The sequence below is a fragment of the Chiloscyllium plagiosum genome, unplaced genomic scaffold (genome assembly GCF_037043375.1).
Source record: "Chiloscyllium plagiosum isolate Xiang-an unplaced genomic scaffold, Cpla_swu_hap1 HiC_scaffold_40, whole genome shotgun sequence".
Taxonomy (NCBI): Eukaryota; Metazoa; Chordata; class Chondrichthyes; order Orectolobiformes; family Hemiscylliidae; genus Chiloscyllium; species Chiloscyllium plagiosum.
In genome coordinates this window covers 13,805,045-13,830,179 of record NW_028270178.1, presented here as the reverse complement: position 1 = coordinate 13,830,179, position 25,135 = coordinate 13,805,045, and the positions used below count along the sequence as shown (strand labels likewise).

Below are 25,135 nucleotides of genomic sequence, written 5' to 3'. Positions count from 1 at the left end.
GAGATGGAATGAGTAAAAACATTGACATCTTCCATCAGTCATGATCATATTGAATGGCGGATCAGCCTTGATGAGCTGAATTTGCAATCCATTGCGTTTGTCCCTGTCTGAAACATAAACCATGTACCTCCAATTCTGATATTGTGCTGCCTGGTCCAGGAGTCACCTGCCAAAGGAATCATCTGATTCACATCCACCTACGAAGCATTTCATAAAGTTCACTGGAATTGCCTCACATTTTTTTCAAATCGTAGAAAGTGCACTGTCTGTTTCCTCAAACCACGTGTGTGTGTGTGTGTGTGTGTGTGTGCGTGTGTGTTGGGGGGAAGTGTGTGTTTGTGGGTGTGTGTGGGTGTTTCTATGTCTATCTGTGTGTGTATGTGTATGTGTTTCTATTCTCCCTCCTTAATTCTGTTTATGTCTGTCTGAACCTGTCGCTATCTGTATATCTCTGTTTTCTCATACTGTCTCCTCTGCCATTCTGTCCCTGTCAATCTCGATCTCCAGCTTTTCTCTCATTCTTTCTATCTCTCTCACTTGTGGTCTTAAATTCAATCTGTCTCTCGCTCTGTACCCCTCATTCTTCTCTCTCAATCTGTCTATCCCTCTCTCATTGACGCTCTCTCTGTCTCTGACTCTGTCTCCTCACTTCTCTCTGTGTTTCTTCCCTCCCCTCTCTCCTTTTGTCTCCATGCGTGAAATGATGATATCACAATTCTATGGCATTGCTACTAAACCTCTTCAAGAAAATGTTTTTCTTTTGTGTATTCAGTTACTGATCACACAGAAGCGTTGTCAAAATCTGTTTTACAATCAGTTAAAAATGTTGTAATGCCATATCCCCAGACGGGTGATCTCACAGGCTATAATTGAAAGGCTTGGGAAATTAAAGTCTTCAGTTTATAATGCAGGGAGAGACTATCTGCATCTCAGAGAAAGCTAGCACCTCACACTAAAAATGTCCCGTCCAATTGATGATGTGCTGAAATTATATTATATGATATTCGCTGTTATTGGAATTCTTGGGAAGTGAAAAAAGCCAACGATATTGTATGATTCAGTTGCACTCTGCTTTTACTGTATGTCTCATAATACTTCGTGTTAAATTAATTGTCACACTTATAAATTCACGTTAAGAGTAAAATAATTTGGTTAAGCTAATCATTTTTAATTGTACCTGACGCTTTACTCGATATCCATTGGTATTAATACATCAGTGCCGCTGTAGTGGCTATTAGGTCAGACCTGTTCAGCTGCACATGTATCATTAATTAATTTAATTTTGTCTGAATACTGTCTATTTAATTCCGAGGCAATATGTTTATTACCACTTTTCCTTTTTACATGTTATCCTTCATACATGTTACCTTTTATTTTAATCGTTGTGTTGGTGCAAGTTCCAGAACACTGTTTCTTCAAACAGTACATCACTGTCAATAGCTGTCTGTTCCTTGACTCCTTCACTTCCCATTCAGAGAATTAGTTGACGAGTTTTCCATTGTCTTATCAGTGAACAGATTATCTATCTCATCCTCCAACATGCCTGCCTCATCTATCAACGCCATCAGCAATACAGATTGACTTGCCTTCTCTCCCTCTGACCATCCTGTCACAACACAATTAAATTAAGGTCTGAACGTCTTTCTGCAGAGGTCCAAAAGGAAAAGAATCTATACCTTTAGCTGCCTCGATTACACTTAACAGACTCCTTCTCCTTTCAATAGCAACAACTGTTTAGTGAATATTTTCAGACTTTATCATTTCTAAAAAGTCCCTTTTGCATTTGAGGAGGGTCAAATACAGTTTGACTAGTAGTTTTTCTGATTTCCTCCCTTCAGTCGCAAGGTAAACTTATGGCCTTAATTGTACATGGAGGATGCATGTTCAGTCATTTTCACATTATTTTCCATTCCTTTCCTTTCAGCTAATTTAATGGCAATTGTCATCCTGTGTAACGGAAAGTGTGGGCTATCTGGTACCGCTCGCTACCTGGTGGCCACGGCAATAGCAGATCTATCAGTCAGTATTTTAATCAACTTTTTGTGGCACATCAGTTATCATTATTTCCCAGGGACATTCCTGGATATTGCTCTTGTGTGCAGCCTCAAAACTGTACTCGCCTCTGCAACGACAGACTGCTCAGTCTGGTTCACAGTTGTTTTCTCTTTTGATCGATTTCTGGCCATTTGTTGCCAGAAGTTGAAAATGAAATATTGCACTGAGAAAACTGCAGCCATTGTTCTAACAGTAACCTGCGTCCTGCTCTGTTTAAGAAACAGCCCATACTACTTTACAATTGAGCCATTGAGTATAATCAACAATGTACCATGGCTCTGCAGTGTGAAACTAAGTTATTATACTGATCCTGGATGGGTGGGATTTGATTGGTTGGATCGGATTTTAACCCCCATACTTCCTTTCACTTTAATTCTATTGATTAATGCACTGACAGTCTGACACATTTTAGTGACTAGTCGAGTACATAAGGGACTGAGAGGTCAGAGCAGTGGAAAGAATGCCGGATACTCAGAGATGGAGAGCAGACGGAAGTCTGTGATTTTACTTTTAACCATTTTGGGCAACTTTATCGTTCTGTGGTCAGTGTAAGTTGTAGAATTCTTATATTCTAAAATTACAGGATCCGATCCTACGGATTACAAACTGGCTGAGTATATATTTCAACAAATTGGATGGATGTTGCTCGATGCAAATTGATGCATTAATACCTGCATGTATGGGTTGACTCAGTAGAAGTTTCGAGAGCAACTCCTGAACATGTTGCAATATCCCTTTACAGCAATTATTAAATTACTGAAGAAATAAAGCAATTGAGACTTGTCCAAGGGCAGCCAGCCAATCAGAGAGCACCATGCAATAACTGAAAGCTGATCAGCCAAACAGACAATGATCTGCTGCAACTTCTTCCGCCAGGCAGAAAATAAAGAAGCCTGGACCGTTGGACGGACAGGCTCTGGAACAGTTCCTTTTCAGCCAGTATTAGGCAGATGATTGCACTCTCTCGCCTCAAATAATGCTCATATTGCTAACATTGATATCGCTTAGCGCACACCCTGTGAAGTCTCATCTGAATGCCTCTGTCTAAGTTTGTTTTATCTGTACGCTCTTGCTTACCATGATCTGCTTGTACTACTCATAAACAAACCTTTTCACTGAACTTTTGTGCACGAGAAAATAAATAAATCAGCCAATCAGATAACTGAAGCCATGGACTGATGAAAGCGCTAAACCAATGCTCATCCTTGAACACAAAGCACTGTTCAAACAAGAAGTTGACTCGTGACATCAGACGCCTAGGAAGACCAGTTGGTAATTCCGACAGAGGCTGACCTGTGACCAGTAGTTGGTGTAACGAACAGAGAGATTATTAAGGTTCACTCACTTCTCCCTTGTCATATTGAATGAACATGGTCTCTGCCTGACATCTGCACCATGTGGTCCAAGAACCTTGTCAATTGGAAAAATCCAGGAAGAACGACTTTGATGGTTCAAGTACCAAACAGTGTCAGAATTCTCTCCACAGCTCAGCATCACAAATGAGCACCCACAATGTCATGGAGAATCGATTTGGTACATCACTTAGCATCCTTGCAATGTATTGACCAATCGTAATCCAGTCCTTCTGTTTGCCATTGTGTCTTGAAATATGAGTGAATGGGAGTGTGAGTCGCTGCTTATTTACACTTTATTTGCGGATTGTTGTGCGTTGCTGCCAAAACCAGCATATACACCTCAGTTCCAATTGCACAGAGGTCAACCAGACCCTGGAACCTCGTAATGATGGCAGATTTCCTTCCCTAAAGGAGTGATCAAGCTGAACTATTATGGCAGCAGTTAAAAAGGGAGTTTTGTCTTTTGGTACAGATGTTAATGAAGGCAGAATTAAACATCTGTGACTCGAGGCCGTGAACTGAATTATTGGAATATTGCTTCCGCATTACTGATTCCCATGAATTTACTATTGTGGAAGCACTTCCTCCGTATTTGTGTGATTGTGCAAGTGTTTCTGTAGTGCTGAGTTGGGTATGAGTTTAAGAATTTCAATCTGTGTTTGAGTTTATGCATTCGTGTGTTGTTTCTTCTGTGTATTTTTGATAAAGTGTGTATGTTATTTTGCCTTTCTGTGTGTATAAGTGTGTCTGTCTCGTACTTTTTGTGCACACCTGTCTGGTTGTCTGTGTATTGTAGTTGTGTTTGCTTTTGTGTCTGCCTACAAATTATATTGTTTTGCGTGAGTGCATACGTTCAAGTACGGCACGTTTGTTACTCACCATTGGGATGGGGCCATCTTTGTCTGGTCAGCATTTATTTCCCATCAGGAACTGCCCTTTACACGATGATGCTCTCTCTCTCTCTCTCTCTCTCTCTCTCTCTCTCTCTCTCTCTCTCTGTGTGTGTGTGTGTGTGAGAGAGAGAGAGAGAGAGTGTCTGGGCGACTTTGTGCAAGCTTCTATGCTTGACTCTGTATGTATTTGTGTGTGGGGGTGGGGTAGGTGTCTGTGTGTCAGAGAATCACTGAGAACTACAACACGCAACAAAAACTTCCCGTCAGACTGTTATTGTCCAAAAACAAACACGTCACTCTTCTAATCCCATTTTCTAGTTCCTGGCCCACAGCCTTGAAAGCCTTGGCATCACACTTGTATGTCCAAACAATTCTTCAACGAGATGATGTTTTCTACCTCTCCCATCCTTACAGGCAATGAGTTCCAGGCTCACACCGACGCTTGGATGAGAACTATATCTGAACATCTCCTTTTATGCTCTTTCCCTTTGATATAAATTAACGTGGCAAAACCAACGTTGTATACAGTTCAAACACGCACATAAATGTAAGTCTCGGTGAATGAGCCAAGCACATCACATGCATCCTTATCCACTTTATCCATCGTTCCTGATACCTTCAGTTGCTTCTGTCCATCGAAACTAACACCCTCTGATATCCGATGCATCCCATGGTCCTATCATATATCGTGTATACCCTTGCATTGTTTTCTTGAACAAGTCTATCATCTTACACCTATTCGGATTGAATTGCATTTGCCACTGATCAGCCCATTTGATCAGCCAATTTATACCCTGCTGTAAACTGAAACTATCCTCCATATTACTGGTTACTATTTACCAATCTTCCAATGTTTGCATAGTCTTCAAACTCACTAATCATTACCCCTACATTCAAGTATCGTTTAGTTTAATAAACTAGATACAGCAAGGGACCCAAACTGAGCCCTGGGGTCCCATTGAATACCAACTTCAGTCAGAAAATGCCCTCTCAACTTTCACTCTCTGCTTCCTGTCACTCAGACAATTGTGGATCCAGTCTTTCATATTTCCTTGAATTCCATGGGAACCATGATAACCTTTGATATCAGCTCTCCATGTGAAACTCTTAGAAATGTTGAATCCTTCCAGTGTGGAAACAGGCCATTTAGCCCAAAGGTGAATACTGACCCTCTGAAGATGAAACCATCCAAACCCATTTCTCTACCCTATTATCCTACATTGACCCCTAAGTAATGTACCTAACCTACGCAGCCCTGAACACGATGAGCAATTAAGCACGGCCAATCCACCCCGAACTGCACATCTTTGGATTGTGCGAGGAAAACCACACAGAGGCAGAGAGAATGTGCAAACTTCACGCATACTAGAGTCAAACTCGACAAGACTGGAATCAAACCCGGGTCCCTGGCGCTGTGAGGTAGCAGTGCCAACCACTGAGTCACCATGCGGCCATTATCATGAAGCTCACTGAGGTCCAATTTGACACCTTCAATAGTCCTCAACGACATATCTGGTCACATCTTTGAAAACCCTAATCCAGCCTATCAGACATGCCCTCCCTGCATATTGCCTGTTCTTGATTAATCTCTATCTCTTCTAATGCAGATTCATTCTGTCCCTCACAATTGCTTCCAGCAGTTTTTCCCACCAACGAGGGTACACTGACTGGCCTGTAATCTCAGGTTTATCTATTGCTTCCTTCTTGTATAACAGGAACATATTGACTATGCTTCAGATAGCTAATCCCTGAGACAGCGAGATTTATAGACAGAGACAGGCTCACACAGGGACGAAGGGAAACACTCCACTGGACATTTACCGAGGATACCCTGAGACAGACAAGAGCTGTACAACAACGGATGACAATGAATAATTTTATGTTCCCTTCGTGGTACTGTAAATGCATGAAGGCAGTTGGAAAGTCCTGGGCATAGGAGGCAGAATTATTAAATCCAGGTGTTGTTGAACCAGTAGCTAATATACATTCGTGAGCCCAGGTAGTGATGAGGATTTAGGGACTTAATGCGAAGATTGATAAAGAGCAGAAAACGGAGAGTGGGAATAAACATTTCATTTTCAGGATATTAGACTTGCAGTAATGGGTGCCACAAGGGCCATTGCTCAAGACAGAGCAATTTATCACCTCAATCAATGATTGAGCTGATGGGATCATTAACAATTGACAACATCAAAGTTTGATGGTACAATAAACTGTAAATAGGACATAGAAAGGATTAAAAAGGGGGTTGAACAGGAGCAATGTGTGGGTGAGCAAGATAAATGACCACTTGCAGAAGCTGAGAACAAAATATTACACTGAGAAAACTGCAAACCCGTTTCCCTGCTGCCATTGACTTTCTAGATGGAAGTGGTCGGTGGTTTGGAAGGTGCTGTCTCAGGATCTTTGGTGAGATGCTGCAGTGCATCTTGTAGATGGTGCACACTGATGCGACTGCTGATGGATGGAATGGATGCTTAATTTTGTGTTGCAGATAAAGCAGGCGCTACTTTGTCCCTAGCTGGCGTCGAGTTTCGCGAACTTGACTCACCCAACCAATTGGGTAGTTTCTTCACGCCCCAAATAGGGATTCCTTATTCTACTGTAGGGAAATAGTTGAGCTGGGAAACTGCAGATTCCCCATTGTAGCACAATACAAGGGAATTGTCTATGAAAATGGAATTTCCTACTGAGTAATTCCTACCTACTTGGAATCCTCTGTTAGTCTCCAAAAAATCAAATATTTGAGATGGATATGCTTAAATTAAATGGAATCGTGCATCAGGAAATATTTGACAATTAAATACCTGGTCTTTCTCCTCAGCTCAGTAACAATTCAACAGATCAATAATCCCTACAGTGTGGAAACAAGACCTTGGGCACAACAGGCCCACACTGACCCTCCGAAGGGAATCTCACCCAGACCCCTTCTCCCATCCTACTTCTCAACATTTAGTCTAACGAGCCTAATGTACGCATCCCTGAACAATATGGGCAAGTAAGCTTGACCAATCCAACCTAACCGTTGGACTGTGGGAGGAAACCAGAGCACCACGCAGACATGGGGTAAAAATGCACAAACGCCACACAGATAGTTGCCCGAGGCTGGAATCAAACCAGGGTCACGAGTACTGTGAGCCAGCGTTCCGCCCTAATACTAGGGTCACAACAGCCAACCACGAAATGTTTCGACGTGAGAAATTGTGGCAAGTGATTACGTGACTTCACCACAACATACCCAACAAACATTTATTTATGCAACAAAATAGCCAATGTTCAGATCGAAGTTCAGCATTGAGGAACTGCTAACATGAATGGCATGCATTATGAAACAATAAAACTTGTGAATGATAACAAATTGTTGGATTCCCTAATTTTCAGCATGCAGCTTCCCAATTCAAATGGGCTGCTACGACAATGCAGTTTGAACAGATTTCCTGTCATGAAGATCAGACAGAAAGTCGCTCCCTTGTGTGAAAGTGATACAATGGCACCCTCTGCTGGCCTGCCTACTCCACTGCACAGAGAGTGGTGAAGTTTGATCACCGTCAGTGATTCAATCAGAGAGGGACAGCGGGAGACAGGGAGGGTAGAAGCTCACAGCACAATTCAAACTGACAGAAGCATCAACAAAAACAGACAGACGGACACACACAAGGACACAGATAAACACACACACACACACACACACACACACACACACACACATACACACACACACACACGCAAGGCTGATTTGGAAAGGCTTGCAACTCTACTGAGGTCCTTCAGCGTGGAACATGCTCATGTGGAGAAATGCTTGTGCTCCCACTGCAAGGCGGAAAAAATTGTCTTTGAGCAGTCGTCCTGACATTATGCACATTAAATGGAATGTTTCTACTGCAATTATATCCTGCCCTTCCGAGTGAACTGCTTGAAAGGAGACAAGATAAATTTTATTGCACTTTCTTCAGCTTACAATGTTCTCTGACACACTCTCACAAATTCTGGTTGATAAATGATTCAGAGTTGGAGTCGGTGAGACCAGACTTGGAGGTTGAGGCATGATCTTATGAAGATATATAAAATTATGAGGGACATGGACAGAGTGAAGAGTCAAGGTCTCGTACAAAAGTGGAGTCTAACGCTAGAGGGCATAGTTTTAAAGTGAGGGCAAAAGATTTACAAGGGACAAAAGTGGCAACGTTTTCATGCAGAGGGTGGTGCGTGTATGGAATGAACTGCCAGTGGAAATGCTGGAGTCTGGTAAAATTACAAAATTTAGTCAGAGAATCTTAGAGATGTACAGCATGGAAACAGACCCTTCGGTCCAACTCGTCCATGCTGACCAAGTATCTCATCTCAATATTGTCTCACCTGACAGCACCCAGCCCACATCCCTCTATTTCCTTCCTATTCACATACCAATCCATACACCTTTCAAATTTTGCAATTGCACCAGCCTCCGCCACATCCACTGGCAGCTCACTCCACACAGACACCACACTCTGTGTGAACAAATTGCCCTTTCGATCCCTTTTACATCTTTCCCCTCTCACTCTAAACCTGTGCCTGACACACACCACGGGATAAATCTTGTCCATTTACCCTATCCATGCCCCTCGTGATTTTATAAATCTCTATAAGTTCACACCTCAGCCTCCCACGGTCCAGGGAAAGTAGCCACAGCCTATTCAACCTCTTCCTATAGTTCAAATTCTCCAAACCTGGCAACATGCTTGTAAATCTGTTCTGAACCCTTTCAAGTTTGACAACATCTTTCCGATTGGAAGGAGACCAGGATTGTATGCAATATTCCAACAGTGGCCTAACCAATGTCCTGTACAGCCGAAACATGACCTCCTAACTCCTGTAATCAGTACTCTGACCAATGAAGGAAAGCACGCCAAACGCCTTCTTCACGATCCTGTCTAACTGTGACTCCACTTTCATGGAGCTATGAACCTGCACTCCAAGGTCTCTTTGTTCAGCAACACTCCCTATGACATTACCATTAAGTGTATAAGTCCTGTAGAGATTTGCTTTCCCAAAAGGCAGTTCATCGCAATTATCTAAATTAAACTCCATCTTCCAGTCCTCATTTTCTCATCTGCTCAAGATCCCATTTTAATCCGAGATAACATTCTTCAGTGTCCACTACACATCAAACGACGCGTGGATGAGTATATGAAGTGGACGTGTCTAGAATGATATAGACCAAATGCTGGCCAATGAAACTAGATTAATTTAGGATATCTGGACGGCAGGGACGAGTTGGACAATAATGTCTGTTTCTGTGCTGTACTTTTCGATGATCCTATGACTCAATGACTCTATATCTCAAGGAAATCATTGCATGTAATCACGAAAAACTGCTCTGTGTCTCAAACGACATCCCTTGCAGAACAAAGTAAACGTGCAATGTGAGAGATTCACAGCGTTTGATTTTTCTCCCAAAACGTTGCTGCTTGTGCAGTGGCATGAGTCCAGCAGATGGTGGCGTTATACCACTTTAAATAAAAGTGGAACAGACAGGCACAGATTGAGGGAGAGAGAAAGAGAGACACGATTATTTTAATTCAATCATACAAACATCCGCCAAGACAAAGTTTCCCATTGCAGGCCAACATAGACACAAAGACAAACACATGCATACAAAACAAAGATGCATATGAATATGAGAATTACCAGTTTGAACACAAGAGGGACAGAGAAAGAGGAAGAGACAGACAGTCAGAAAGGACTCACGTCCAAAACAACAGTGACCCCATGGGACAGATGTGCAGACACAGTAATATAACCAAACACAGTAAAATGCAGATATATGGATACCTAACAGACACAAATACATAGTTATGCACAGCAACATCCACACATAGAAACACGCATAAATAGACCGACACACACAGATAGACAGACAGACACACATCGATAGAGACAGAAAAACATACATACACATAGAGACAGACACACACACATGCAGACAGGCAGAGATCATATACATTCACAGAAACAGAAACAGACACAGTTATTCACCTCAATACGCACAGCAACAACATGAAGAGACACGGAAATCTATACAAAAATGTTGACACTGTATGAACACACACAGGCAGCAATACAAATGCACACAGCCACAAACACACACACAATAGACCCGTACATATACAAACACTCACCGGCACACATACCGACACATATTCTTATACAAACACACACACACGCATGCACACACGCACACACACATGTTGACAGGAAGACACACATTTACATATGCAAACACACACACCGACATACACGCAGACACGGACACACAAACAGACACACAGACAAAGACACACATACAGACACACGCACACACACAAAGATAGATATTGCAAAGGTCAGCAAAAGTGACTGTCCTGGAAATTTTTGCATAATGTTGGCCGGATAGGTGCGCGTTTAACAAATTTGTGAAAGAAACAATCAAAACTGCTGTGGCTAGCAGAACATTCAGCGGCATTTCAAAGGATGAAGGCAATCTTAATTAATGAACCAGTGCTGGCAATGCCTGATTTTCCAAACTATGGAAAGAGCATCCACTCATCTTCCTCATCAGTCTTTCCCTCCATTCATAATACACATTGTGTGTGTGTGTGAGAGAGAGAGAGACAGAGAGAGAGAGAGAGCGTCTCCAGGAAAGCAGGGTTTAAATTATTTAGATTATGGACAGATGGCTCATAATATTTTTGGCTGTAGCTGGATTCTAATCCTTTGTAATAAATTTTAAATTTGCAACTGTACAGGAGTCTGGACCAAGGTTTCTGCTAATCTTTGTCTAAACCACTGGTAGATTGAGGAACCCTGTTCATATATTGACATCACTAACTTTAGTGACAACTCCTCAGAAGACCTCCAGATGATTGAAAAGATGAAAGCTGTTCTTTGGATCTTTCTGGATGGTTTTCGGAAAATCTCTATAATTCTGGGGAATCAGGATGAAGGGGTAGATAGTTAGAAACACTGTCGATCCTTTGGATGGCTCGCTACTGTGTGTTGTTTTATGTTGCAGGACGCACTGACTGTCTGTCTCGGCCTTTTGTTGTTTGCTGGGAAATTTGTTGGAGCATGTCTCTCCCAGAAAACTGTTGCATTTTGCTTTATGCTGATGCCATTAGTACCTGGTTGCTGTGTTTGCACTGTGTGTGGTATTTAGAGTATGTGACTTCAGAGTTCCACTTTGCCCGTATAGATTACCTTGCTGCTTCCTCCTTTGCCATGCCTTGCTGTTTGGCCAAGTTGGCCATCCACCTGTTTTAGGAGCCAGGAGACTTTGCTCTCCAGACTTTTTATCAAAGAATGTCATGCAAATGAATTGCTGAGCTAATTTGTAACAGTTGGTTCTCTTGTCAGGGAAACCCATGTTTCGTGTGAAAGCCAGCGTTTGCATTGGTCTAACTTGTCATCATACATCTGATAACTGATATAATTCAAAATATAAAAATAAAATCCAATTTTGTGGTGCAGCGACAGCATTCATTAAGAAAAAAATGCAAGTGATTATTTTAGTGATTGTAATGAGGTCAGCCAAGTGAAAATCATGGATTTTGAGTTCTCTGATTGGGGCTGTTAACCTGATCCAGTCAGGGTCGACCGATCAGAACAAGAGCCTGAAAGATTCTATTCACTCTTATTGCTGGAGCTGGGAGAGTTATATCAGTGTTAAAGACTCTCCACGTGGAAATAAAGGGTGGCTCGATGGGCCGACTGGCCTTACGTCCGCTCCTATTTCTTATGGCCTTCTTATAGACTTGGTGATAGGATACCTGCCTCTGTGGTGTTATTTCAGTGGCAACGAGTGAAAAGCAGGCTTCAGAAGAAATTCAATCTCATCAGCTGGGGTAAGCAATTCTGGCATCATGCCGTTACTTTGAAACTTGACTCATTCGATTCTGCCAATGACCCAATATATGGAAAGAATGTGTTTTTCTTTCTGGACAAATGACATTCGGATAGATGTAAAGCAATGAGTAATTCTCCTGACAACTTGTAGACGCGCAGTGTTTTCTGTGAGTAGAAACCTATCTTTCTCTGAGGAACCAGAGATGAAAACGTTTCAAGATTTGATAGATTTAGTTCAGGAATACTGTGGCCCAAAGCCGGCTATAATTCTGACAGGTTCCCAGTGTTACTCTGCAATTCGAGAATCAAGAGAATCTGTATCAGGATTTTTGACCAGATTAAGAAAATCGGCAGACGCATGTGACTTTGATTTAATACTTAACAAGTTGCTGACAGACCGTTTTATCCTTGGGATTAATGATGCAACCATGCAAACGTACCTTCTACTTGAAGCACAACTGGAATTCAAACAGGCACAACAATTATATCCTGGGTCATCCAAGATGGAGGATGGGAAAAATTTGTGGCTGTGGAGCTGCTCATTTTTTGCGGTATTTTAGGTGTTGGAGGTGATTTCTTCGAATTCAAGGATCAGCAATTTCTGTTTTATATGATGTTGCATTGTTTTGGATCTTTGGAGAAAAAAAGTCAAAACAACAAGACTTTCCAAAGGTTGAAGGACAGGCAATAAGAAGCACATGGTCAGTGCGGAAGAGAGAGAAAGAAACCCACACTGCTAACTGACACAGCAGTGGATCTGCGCAGTTAATGTCTTACTGTTTGAATTGATGTATCTCTGCACATGGGAGTGCGCCTAGGAAAACATAACAAACAGCGAAATTCACAACTGATCTTGAAGGAACCCGTTCGGGAGAGATCGAAGCGCAGAAACAGATAATTGTATAATTTTCACTGTAGCTTTGTTGTAAATCTACAATACTGGGTAGAGTGGGTTCTTTCTTGATTACATGTTTTATTGAGATTATCTCCTGATTAATTTTAAAAAATATAAATAATAACCATAAAAGTAGCCTGGAGCAGTGTTATTAGAGCAATAGGAGGGTGCTATTTCCTGGGTATGTGGATTGTGAAGTAGCTGAAATGGCTTTTAGTTCAGTCAAACGCTCTTCTTGTCGAAAGTGGGAGTTTACAGAGTTTATGTGTTACTGAGTATTGTACTTGCAATAAATTGCTTTGCTTGTGAATCCCAACTAGTCGAGTGGATCAGTTGGAGGAACCATTAGAGGCAATGAAGAATTTACAAGAGGAAGTGGGTGTGATGGGTAGCAGTTGCAGGAAGGGAGAAAAACCGCAGATACAGCAGGTAGATGAGTTTACACCAGGAAAGGTTTGAGACTTAGGCAGGTACTGCAGATGCCTTCTGTGGTTATCCCCATTTCAAACAGGTATGGTGCTTTGGAAAGAGTAGGGGGGTGATGGACTCTGAGGGGAATGTAGCACGAACAGTCAAGTTTCTGCTATCAAGACTGGCTCTAAAGTAATGAAGTTCCAAGCAATCAATTGTGTTAGGAGACTCTTTAGTCTGAGGTACAGACAGATGTTTCTGTGGTCATTAGCGAAAAGTCACAATGGTGCATTGCCTCCCTGGTGACAGGATCAAGGATATTTCAGAGAGGGTGAAGAATGTTCTCAAAGGGGAGAGGGACCAGCAGGAGGTCATTCTACAAATTGGAACCAACGACCCAGGTAAGGAAAATGATGAGATTCAGAAGGGAGAAATTAGGAAGTTAGGCAGGTGTTAAAAATTAGGTCATCGAGGGTAGTAGTATCTGGATTGCTCCCGGAGCTACGAGCTAGTGAAGGTGGGAATAGGAGGATAGAGCAGATGTATGCATCGATAAGGAGCTGGTGTGTGGGAGAAGGGTTTTCATTTTTGGATCATTGGAATATCTTCTGGGACAGAAGTGATCTGCACAAAGGATGAATTGCCCTTGAGTTGAAAGAATTATAATATACTGGCGGGGAGAGTTACGAGAATTGCTGGGGAGGATTTTAACTTGGTAAAGTATGGGTGTGTGACCCAGGAAGATAATGAGCGCAGAGATCAATCTGAGACTGGAACAGTTGAGAAAAGAAGCGAGTCAAACAGTCAGGTAACGCAGTAACAATGCAAAAAACAAATTAGGACTGATAAATTAAACTGCAATTACTTCAATGCAAGGAAAGGCAGCTGAACTCAAGGCATACTTAGAAATATGGGACTGGGATATTACAACAATTACACAAACGTGACTCAGGGATGGACAGGACTAGCAGCTTAATATTTCAGAATACAAATTCTACAGGAAGGATAGAAAGGGAAGCAGGAGAGGTGGGGAGTGGGATTTTTGATAAACGATAGCTTTTCAGCTGTACTTAGGGATAATATTCCTGGAAATATATCCAGAGAAGTTATTTGTTTGGAACTGAGAAATAAGAGGGGAATGACCAGCTTTTTGGGAATGTATTATAGACCTCCTCATAGTCAGCGGGAAATTGAGAAACAAATTTAGATGGATATTTCATTTATGTGTAAGAGTATTAGAGTAGATATGCACAGTAATTTCAATTTACAAACATAGACCTGGACTGCCATGGTGTTAAGTGTTTGGAATAAGAGGAATTTGTTCAGTGTGCACAAGAACATTTTCTGATTCAGTGTGCAGATGTAGATATTTGAGAAGATGCAAAACGTGACCCATTCTTGGGAAAAGGACAGACTGGGTATAAAAGTTGAATTTCTAAATTGTTAGAAGACTAATTTTAACGGTATTAGGCAGGACCTTTCAAAAGCTGATTGAAGGCAAATGTTCACAAGTAAAGGGACGGCTGAAAAATGGGATGCTTTAGGAAATGTCAAAATGAGAGTCCAGAGACAGGAAAATCCTGTTGTGCTGTAAGGAAAGGCTGGCAGTTGTAAGGAATGTCAAATGAGTAGAAAATGTTGTGCGTTAGGTTCAGAAAAAATGTAAGCATAGGTCAGGTACGGACAGGAGATCGAGTGAAACCTTAGAAGAGTACAAAGGCAATTTGAATATACTTAAGAAGGAAATCAGGGGACATGAGGTAGCTTTGACAAATAGGATTAAGAGAGAATCCAGCGGGTTTTTACATATACGTTAAGTGCAAAAGGGCAAGATGGGAGCAAATAGGGCCCCTCAAAGATCTGCAAAGCAGCCTCTCTATGGAGTTGCAGGAGATGGGGGAAATACTAAATAAATATTTGACATCAGTGTTTATCATGGAAAAGGACATGGAAGATATAGAATGTGGGGAAATAGATGGTGACGTCTTGAAAAAATATCACACATTAGGTCGTGCTGGTTGTTTTGAAACGCTTAAAGGTGGATAAATTCCCAGGGCCTGATCAGGTGTACCCTCGAACTGTATGGGAAGCTAGGGAAGTGATTTTTGGACCCCTTGTTGAGTATATTTGTCTCATCGATGTCACAGGTGAGGAGCCGGAAGACTGGAGTTTGGCTAACGTGGTATCATTAAGAAAGGTAGTAAGGACATGGCAAGGAACTATAGACGGGTGGCCCAGTATCAGAAATGGGCACGTTGTGGGAGAATATGCTGACGGACCGGATTTACACGTATTTGGAAAGGCAACGACTGATTATGGAGAGTTAACATGACTTTCTGTTGGGAAATCATATATCAGGAACTAGATTAAGTTATTTGAAAGTGTGAAAAACAGTATTAATGAGGGAAGAGCAGTAGATGTGATCTATATGAACTTCAGTAAGGCGTTCGACATTGGAGATTAGTTAGTAATGTTAGATCTCATGAAATGCAGGGATAACTAGCAATTCTAATACAGAACAGGTTCGAATGTAGATGGCAGAGGGTTCTGTGATGGGGACGGGGGTGGGGCGTGGAGTAGTGAGGATGGGTTGCTTTTCAGATTGAAAGTCTGTGAAAAGTGTAGTATCACAAGGAACTGTGCTGGGTCCACGATATTTCCTCAGTTATATAAATGATTTGGATGTGAACAAAGGAGGTATAGTTTTGCCGATGACACCAAAAATGGAGGTGTCGTGGACAGGGAAGAAGATTACCACAGATCATAATGGGATCGTGATCACATGGACCAATGGGCTGAGGAGTAGCAGAAAGAGCTAATTTACATATATGGGGAGGTGTTGCATTTTAGAAAAGCAAACCAGAGCAGGACCTATCCACTTAATGATAAGGTCCTGGGGCGTGTTGCTGCACAAAGACACCTTGAAAGTAGAGTCGCAGCTAGTTAGGGTAGTGAAGAAGGCATTTGGTCTGCTTTCCTTTATTTGTCAGAGTATTGATTATACGACTTGGTAGTTCACCTTTCAGCTGTACATGACGTTGATTTCGCTACTTTTAGAACATTGCGTGCAGTTCTGGTCTCCTTCCTATTGGAAGGTTGTTGTGAAAATTCAAAAGTTAAGAAAAGATATACAAGGATGTTGCCAGGGTTGAGCAAGAGGGAAAGGCTGAATAGGCTGGTGCTGTATTTCCTAGTGCACTGGAGGATGAGGAGTGACCTTATAGAGGTTCAAAAAATCATTAGGAGAATTGTCGGGGTAAATTGATAAAGTATTTTTCCTGTAGTGGCAGAATACAGAACGAGACGACATAGGGTCAGAGGGGAAAGGCATAAAAGGGCCCTATGGGCCCTGAGGGGAAACCTTTTCACAGTGTGTGGTGTGTCTTTGGAATGAGTTGCCAGAGGAGGTGATGGATGCTGGTACAATTGCAGTATTTAAAAGGTATCAGAATGGGTATATGAATAGGAAGGGTTTAGCGGAATATGGGCCAAATACTGGCAAATGGGATGAGATTCGATTGGGGTATCTGGTTGGAATAGACAAGTTGGATCGAAGGGCACAGAACACTCTGTACATCTCTAAGGGCCTATTCCTCTGATTGGCTGTATCATTGAAAAATAAGACAATTGTGGCACAATGGTAAAAGGGTATTCTGATGGAAGCGGACACCCTCACCAGTCCGACTGAACTTGGGGAACACCACTTGACTGAAGGCAATACCTTCACTCTGGACAAATCCTGAACAGTGAGACTCTTGATCAGCCCACAGCAAAACCTCAAAACACAGCCAAGCCTCAACCAAATGGTTAAATTATTCTCCAGGATTGGCCTGCAAAACCATTGTATTGCTGCTGGTATGTGGACTCGAGATAGCAAAAGAGTCTCTCCAGGATTAATTTGAATAAGAGAACTCATAGGCTGGTATCCAGGAGACTGCAAACACTTCAGTCCCCCTTTGACTTGTTGAGTACAGTTAAAGTACTCAGAAGGGTCTGTCATGGACAAGGCCAGATTTCTCACAATATTTTACGAAGGTCGCCTCGACGCTAATGTTTTCTTATTTTAAAGGCAATTGCGAAGTGGGTGTCCCAGGTGTGATTCAGCTGGTGAAACCACTCGGCTTTCAGCAAAACAGAATTCATTTACATACTGCAGTTGAAACACGAACCAAAGAAAACAGAATTTAGAGCAACTTAAGTATTGGTAAACTGAACCAACCCGATACAGCAACTATAACGAATTAACTGCTCGAATTACAACAGCATAAACACACCCGTTGGCAAAAAGGTAAATTGAAACACAGACTCTTACAGGCAGGAATGAGCAGCAGTCAGAGAGACAGACTTCAATAGAAAGTCAAATTAATTCCGAGCTGAATCTTATAGCTCCCCTGTACTCATAAATATGCTGAGTGCTACAGCATAAGCAAACGAGAATACAAAGCCTGAACGGGGAGAACTGGCCTCTCTCCTTCCATTGTATGACGACATTCTTCTGAATCTCTGCCTTTACGACCTCGCTTTAAAAAAAGGACGAAATAACCTTCTTTAAATGACAGCATCGCCAAATCAAAACCAATCAAAATAAATGCCTGGTTGAAAGGTCAGCCAGTTCTAATTGAGATCGATACTAGTCCGGCCGTTCCAGTGCGAGGAGCCGGAGAATCAATGTTTCAGGCAAGAGCCCTTCATTCCCGAAACGGCGACTCTCCTGCCCCTCGGATGCTACCTGACCTTTTCCAGCATCACACTCTTAACTCTAATGTCCTGAATCTGCAGTCCTCACTTTTTTCTGGAGTCTTGGAAGGTGAGCATTAATGCATCCATTACTCTTTGGGCTATTTCGTTAAATACTCTGTGATGTTAATTATTGGCCTCAGGGATTTATGTGTCTTTAATCTCATCAGTTTGCCCAACACCATTTTCTCACTCAGGCTGATGTCATTCTCACTCGCCCTGATGTAATTCACTCACTCTTTAGAGCAGAGAATGCAGAAGGAGACCTTGGTGATGTCTTCTCAGATTATGAGAAGCATGGTAATCTGGATAGAAAGCATCTGTTCCCTCACTGAAGGATAGTAACAAGCAGGGATGATTTTAAAATGAAAAGCAGGAGATTTAAAGTGGATTTGAGGGAATCTTTCCTCCCAAATCGTGGCGAGGTTCTGAAATTCACTGTCTATGAAGTTGGTGGAGACATAAACCCTCACAAGCTTTAAAAGACATTTGGTTAATGTTATGTCATTCAAGGCTATGGGCCAAATGGTGGAATGTTGGACTTGTGTACATAGAGGGTAATTTGTTTTCTGGGTCGAGCTCGATGGGCTGAAGGGCCTCAATGATTTATTCATCTCATTGGACTCTCTGTCCCCCAATATTATCTGAGTTTTTTTGTGACCTCGTTTGTGAAAACCGAAGTAAAGTCTGTATTTAATTTTGTTTCCCATTATTTCTACTTGAATTTGTAAGGGGTGTCCATTTGACTTCATTAATTCTTTTCTCTTCAAAAGTCTAAAGAATATGCAACAATCGTTTTATTTTCTTCTCTGCAAGCTCACCCTCATTTTCCTTCTCTCTCCAACTAAATCAATCCCTGTGTTCTCCCTTGCTGAAACCTAAACCGCTGCCAATCCTCAAGTCTATTGTTCTTATGTATACCAATGTGATGCTTGTTGCTCACATCGAAAGCAAAGACGTGTAACAACCTTCAAATCCCTACAGACCTCGCGCAGGTATAAATCCCAGGCTGCATTAATTTCGTGCCTCAATTTTAATACATTCAGATGCGACACCACAGACCAGTTCACGGAGAAAAATGCTAGACGTATTCCTCAGTGTATCTAAAATACTGTACGTATTCCTTGCCATCATTGGTGTTCCTGGTAAGTGACAATAACTACTCCATGTTTGCGAATCTGTTTGGGAACTGGTTACTGCTTTAACTGAAACAGAAATTGCTGGAAGATCTGTGAAGATTTGGCAGCATCTTTGAACGAATTCAAAGTTAATGTTTCCCCGTGTGACGATAGTGCTCTTTTCAATTATGTTTTCTTTGTATTTTTGTTCAGAGCTATTGTAAAAGACATAGACTCCGTTATGTCTAAGTTGAAGGGTTATTGGGCCAATTTTACTACAGCTACTGCCTCAGGCAACAGGCTTTCAACATTTAAAACAAAAATCACTTGTACAAAGAAAGGGGAGTGGCCAGTTCTCCCAGTTCAGATTTACTTTGGTTTGTTTTGGTTTCAGCACAGTAGATTTGAGAAAGCCTGCTGGACCCTAAAGAAGCAGGTCCAAGCTGATCATTCTCTCTCTGTTTGACATTTCTCCTGTCAGACCACGGTTTGAATTTACCTTTTGGGTTTAGGGCTATTTAGCACATATAACATAGAACAACACAGCGCAGAACAGGCCCTTTGGCACTCGATGTAGCGCCGACCTGTGAATTATTCTCAGGTCGTCCTCCTACACTATGCCAAAAATCATCCATGTGCTTATATGGATTGTTTAAATCTCCCTAATGTGGCTGAGTTGACTACGTTAGCAAGTAGGGCATTCCATGCACTTACCACTCTCTGCATAAAGAACCTGCCTCTGACATCTATCACCCCTTAATTTGTAGTTATGCCCCATCGTACAAGCTGCCGTCATCATACTAGAAAAAAAAAACTTTTGCCGTCCACCCTATCCAATCATCTGATCACCTTGTATGTCTCTATCAAATCCCCCTTAGACTTCTTCTTTCCAATGAGAACAGACCCAAGTCTCTTCCTCATAAGAACTTCCCTCCAGACCAGGAAACACCCTGGTAAACCTCCTCTGCACCTTTTCCAACGCATCCACATCCTTCCCGAAAAATGGGGCCAGAACTGGACACAATATTCCAAGTGTGGCCACACCAGCGTTTTGTATCGTTGCAACATGATATTGTGGCTCCAGAATACAATCTCACTACCAATGAAACTTAACACACTGTATGCCTTCTTAACAGCACTATCCAAATGGTTGGCAACTTTCAGGGATCTATATACATGGACTCCAAGATCCCTCTGCATATCCACACTATCAAGAATCTTTCCATTGACCCAGTACTCTGCCTTCCTGTTATTCTTCCCAAAGTGCATCACCTCATATTTAGCTGCATTGAATTCCATTTGCCACTTCTCAGCCCAATTCTGCAGTTTATACAAGTCCCCCTGCAACCTGTAACATTCTTCCAAATTGTCCACTACTCCAACGACTGTAGTGTCGTCTGCAAATTTACTAATCCATTCACCTATGCCTGTGTCAAAGTCATTTATAAAAATGACAAACAGCAGTGGTCCCAAAATAGATCATTGTGATACACCACTAGTAACCAGACTCCAGGCTAAATATTTTCCATCAACCACTGCTCGCTGCCTTCTTTCAGAAAGTCAGATTTTAATCCAAACTGCTAAATCACCTTCAATTCCATGTATCTGCATTTTCTCCAACAGCTTACCACGCAGAGCCTTATCGAAGACTTTACTGAAGTCCATGTATAGCACGTCAACTGCCCTACCCTCATCTACATGTCTGGTCACCTTCTCAAAAAACTTAATGATGTTTGTGAGACATGATCTGCCCTTGACAAAACCAAGTTGACTATCTGAAGGCAAATTGTTGCTTGCTAGATTATTATAAATCTTATCGCTTATAAACCTTTCCTACAACAGAAGCAAAGCTCATTGGTCTATAAATACCTGGGTCTCTCTACTGCCCTTCCTGAACAAGGGCACATTTACAGTCCTCCAATGCTCTGCTACTAAACCTGTAGACAATGACGACTCAAATATCAAACCCTAAGGCTCTGCTATCTCCTCCCTCGCTTCCCAGAGAATCCTCGGATAAATCCCATCTGGCCCAGTGGACTTGTCTAATTTAACTCCTTCTAGAACTGCTAACACCTATTCGTAACTAACCTCGATCCTTTCTAGTCTAATATCTCGTACATCATTCTTCTCCTCTTCAATATTCTCCTTTTCCTGAGTGAAAACTGATCAGAAATGTTCGTTTAGTACCTCCACAGGTTCCACACTCAACTTCCCACTTCTGTCTTTGACAGGGGATTGTTGCATTTATTCGGAATAGCATTATTAAGTTAGTTAGTCTGCTGTGCTTTTGGAAAGGGTAAGTTATTCTATTTTCTGTTCTCTTTTGTTTGTGTTTCATTCAGTGATCTTGTAAATAAATTCTGTTTTGTTCAAAACTAAGTCGTGTGACGATTTGCATCTCTCCTTGAATATACATGTTACACCTGTTGAAAACAACTGGCAAAGTTAGGGGCTGGGCTCCTTCCTCGAAATGTTTTAAGAGGGGTCTGTCCTGGTCCATAATACACTGATTTCTCTACATCGATGCTCCCAGACCTGCTGAACTTTTCCAGCCATTTATTTTAACCTTGCGGATTGACAGCAACTGCAGCTCTTTCAGATTTATTTGCTTACTGCCATTGTTGAGGAATTGATATTCATTCACATTCAGAACTATTATTCTTTTATGTTGTTCAGTGATAGTCAGCATCGTCCCATCAAGCAACAGGGCTATTGTTTCAATTCAGAGAGAGATGATTAGATGTGGTTTAACCTTAGGGTCACGACATATCAAGTGAGGGGAGAGATTGAGAAGAAGAGCCCTTCGTGGTAACCTCGGCCGATGTAGCGTGTTGAACCCACATCTTTGGTGTTCTTCTGCATCAGGAATCAACCTTTGAGTCACCAGAGTCTACCTGAACACTTAGCTTAACCAAGTATCCTTAATAAGTAACGAAAACAGAAATTGTGAAGAAACTCAGCTGGTCTGGCAGCATCTGTGGACAGAATGCGAAAGCAGAGCTAATGCTTTGTGTCCAACGACCTTTCTTTGAAATCTTCCTTTAAGCTCTGAACAAGGGTCTCTGGCCTCGAAACATTAACTCTTCTTTCTCTTCGTCAACAGATACTTTTGGACCTGCTTATATTCTCCAACAGCTCCTTTTTTTGGTTTTAGATCTCCAGCATCTGCATTTCTATGCTGTATCCTGAATGAATAACCCTTTGCTATTACCTAGGTTATTTGTCTCGATTTCTTTTCTGAACACGAGCCCTGTTTCTCACACAACAGGCCGATTCTCTGAATCTTTAATGTCTCCCAGCACATGCACCATTAATTCTGATTTTAGTGCAAAGAACTGCTCGGAGAAAGGAGGAAACCAATGCAATATAAAAGTATACTGCATGTGTATCATTACATTTTGAGGACCCCATGTATTACACAGATCCTCTGTCATTGTGCAATTTTGCGAAGTTTATTCACTAACAGGATCACTTGGCCCATTGGCCACTGATTGGAGAGATTCACTGTCCGAATATTGGTGACTGACTAGCGTGATCCGAGGACATTTGCAACACAATGTGGATGCAATCATGGTAAACTCACACTGGATATGAGTCAGTAGCAGTAGTTTCTACCCCACCTTGAAAATCCAACAAAACTGTACGCACTGGTAAGCACTGCTTCATAAATAATCAATGAACCCTGCCAGTCCTTCCCTCCCTTGAACCATGTTTCTATAATAGCTATGATGTCCCAGTTCCATATCTACAGCCACGCCCTGGGTCCATCTGCCTTACCTGTCAAGCCTCTTACATTGCACTAAAAGACATTTGATTTATTAGTCTGACTTCGTTGTCTGTTTTTTCCTTCCTGCCTTCACTATTTTACGGGCTCCTCTCCTAAACGGTACCAAGCTCAGACTTTTCTTACTAAGTCATTGCTCACACCCATATCTCCAATTAATAAGTTTAAATCCTCCTGAACAGCTCGAGCAAATGTCCCCACCAGGATATTGGTTCTGTTCCAATTCATGTGCAATCCGTCCGTATTGTACATGTGACTTCTACACTAGAAGAGATTCCAACGATGCAGAAATGTGAATCCTTCTCCGCCGCACCTCCAGAACCCCAGTCATACATTCATCTGCCCTATCCTTACATTCCCACTCTCGTAAGCATGTGGCACACGGTGTAATCAAGCTATTGCTACCTTTGAGGGCTTTAGTTTTAACCACCTGCCTAATTTCTGATATTGTCTGTTCAGAACATTCTCCTTTCTCTTCCCATATCCCATTGTCTCTTGACAGACAGCACAAAATCATTGCTGCATCAATTCCCACTGATCGCCTTCCACTGGTCCAATCACCACTTAGAAAAGTACAGCACAGAACAGGCCCTGTGGCCCATGATGTTGTGTTGAAGCTTGACTCGTGTTTGCTTCGATTCCTTCATTCCCTGCTCACTCTAGAATTCCCATCTTCTTCATCGGCTCATGGTCTTACATGGTCAACGTCAACATTTTTTCCTTCTATTATGTCGAATATATAGATTTGGTCTGTAGCTCCTGCAAACGTCTGCTATTTATCTAAATGGAGGACATCAGCCTTTTTATTCCTGTTGCATTCTGAGACCTTTGCTTTGTATCTTAACAACAGATCCCACTTTCAGAGCTAGAATATACTACAGGAAATATCTACGTCAGAGGCAGCAAGTGTTGAACAGGTGTCGGCACGTTTTTTGTATCTGGGCTGTGATTGGAGAACGCAGAATTTCAATCTGGAGTGAGCTGTTGTAAATAAACAGAGTGCTTTGACCCCATTTGGAGCACTGCGAGCAGATCTGGATGCCAGACGTTAGGAAGGATAGATTGTCCTTCGAGGAGTACAATGTAGGTTGACGAGAATAATGCCTGTACTTCTGGGTTCAGTTACACGGAGAGATTATGCAAACTGAATCGTTTCCTCGAGAATCTGGAAGGTGAAGGCATGATCTGATCAAAGCCTTCAAAATATTAACGGGAATAGACAGGGTAGATAAAGATACTTTCACTGGTTGGGAATTAGGATGAGGGTATAGTATTTGAATTAGGGCAAGCCCATTAAGGGAGGATATTCAGACGCACTTCGACACATAATGGGTGGTGGAGGTTTGGAATTCTCTTCAACAAATGAAAGTTCTTAATTTTAAATCTGCGTTAATCATATGTGTGTCAAGCAAATTAATGAAGGCATATGGGCTAAACGCAGATTTCTGAGTTTGGCCATAGATTTAGCATGATCCATTTGAATGGTCGAACAGACTTGAGGGGCGGAACGACTTACTCCTGCTCCTTTATTCCTATGGTCCACATACTGGTATATAAAGGTCTTTACGCACACTGAGGACAGATTATCGAAGGACCCCTCCTCCGGATCTCTCGGCTCTAAGAATTTCTCAATCGTTTCGTCCCAACTGCAGTAACTTTTTTTATTCGTTTTATCATAGTCCTGATAACGTTTATCGTTAAATCAACCATACCTTTCACTCAATAATACCATTGTATTAGCTAGATTTCAGATGAATGAGAGGAAACTCTCATACGGCCCTGCAAAATTCCAACAGAGCTGTTTGGGATATCAGCAGGACGGCTTTTCCCAGCGAATCCAGATCCAGGGTCCAAATTTAAGGATTCGTGGGAAGACATACCGATTGAGATGCGGTGAAATTTCTTCATCCAGAACCTGTGGTATTCGCTACAGAGAAAGCAATCAATAAGAAAACGTTAGAGTGATGGTGGAAAAGCACAGTAGGTCTGGAAGCATCCAAGGAGCAGGAAGTTCAGGACTTTCCTGA

At 41.9% G+C, this 25,135-nt stretch overlaps 1 pseudogene; it reads left to right on the top strand.

Moving 5' to 3' along the window:
* Nucleotides 1-958: 958 nt before the first annotated feature.
* LOC148138345 (putative G protein-coupled receptor 139) lies at nucleotides 959-2,832 on the top strand (annotated as a pseudogene).
* The last annotated feature ends 22,303 nt before the right edge of the window (nucleotides 2,833-25,135 follow it).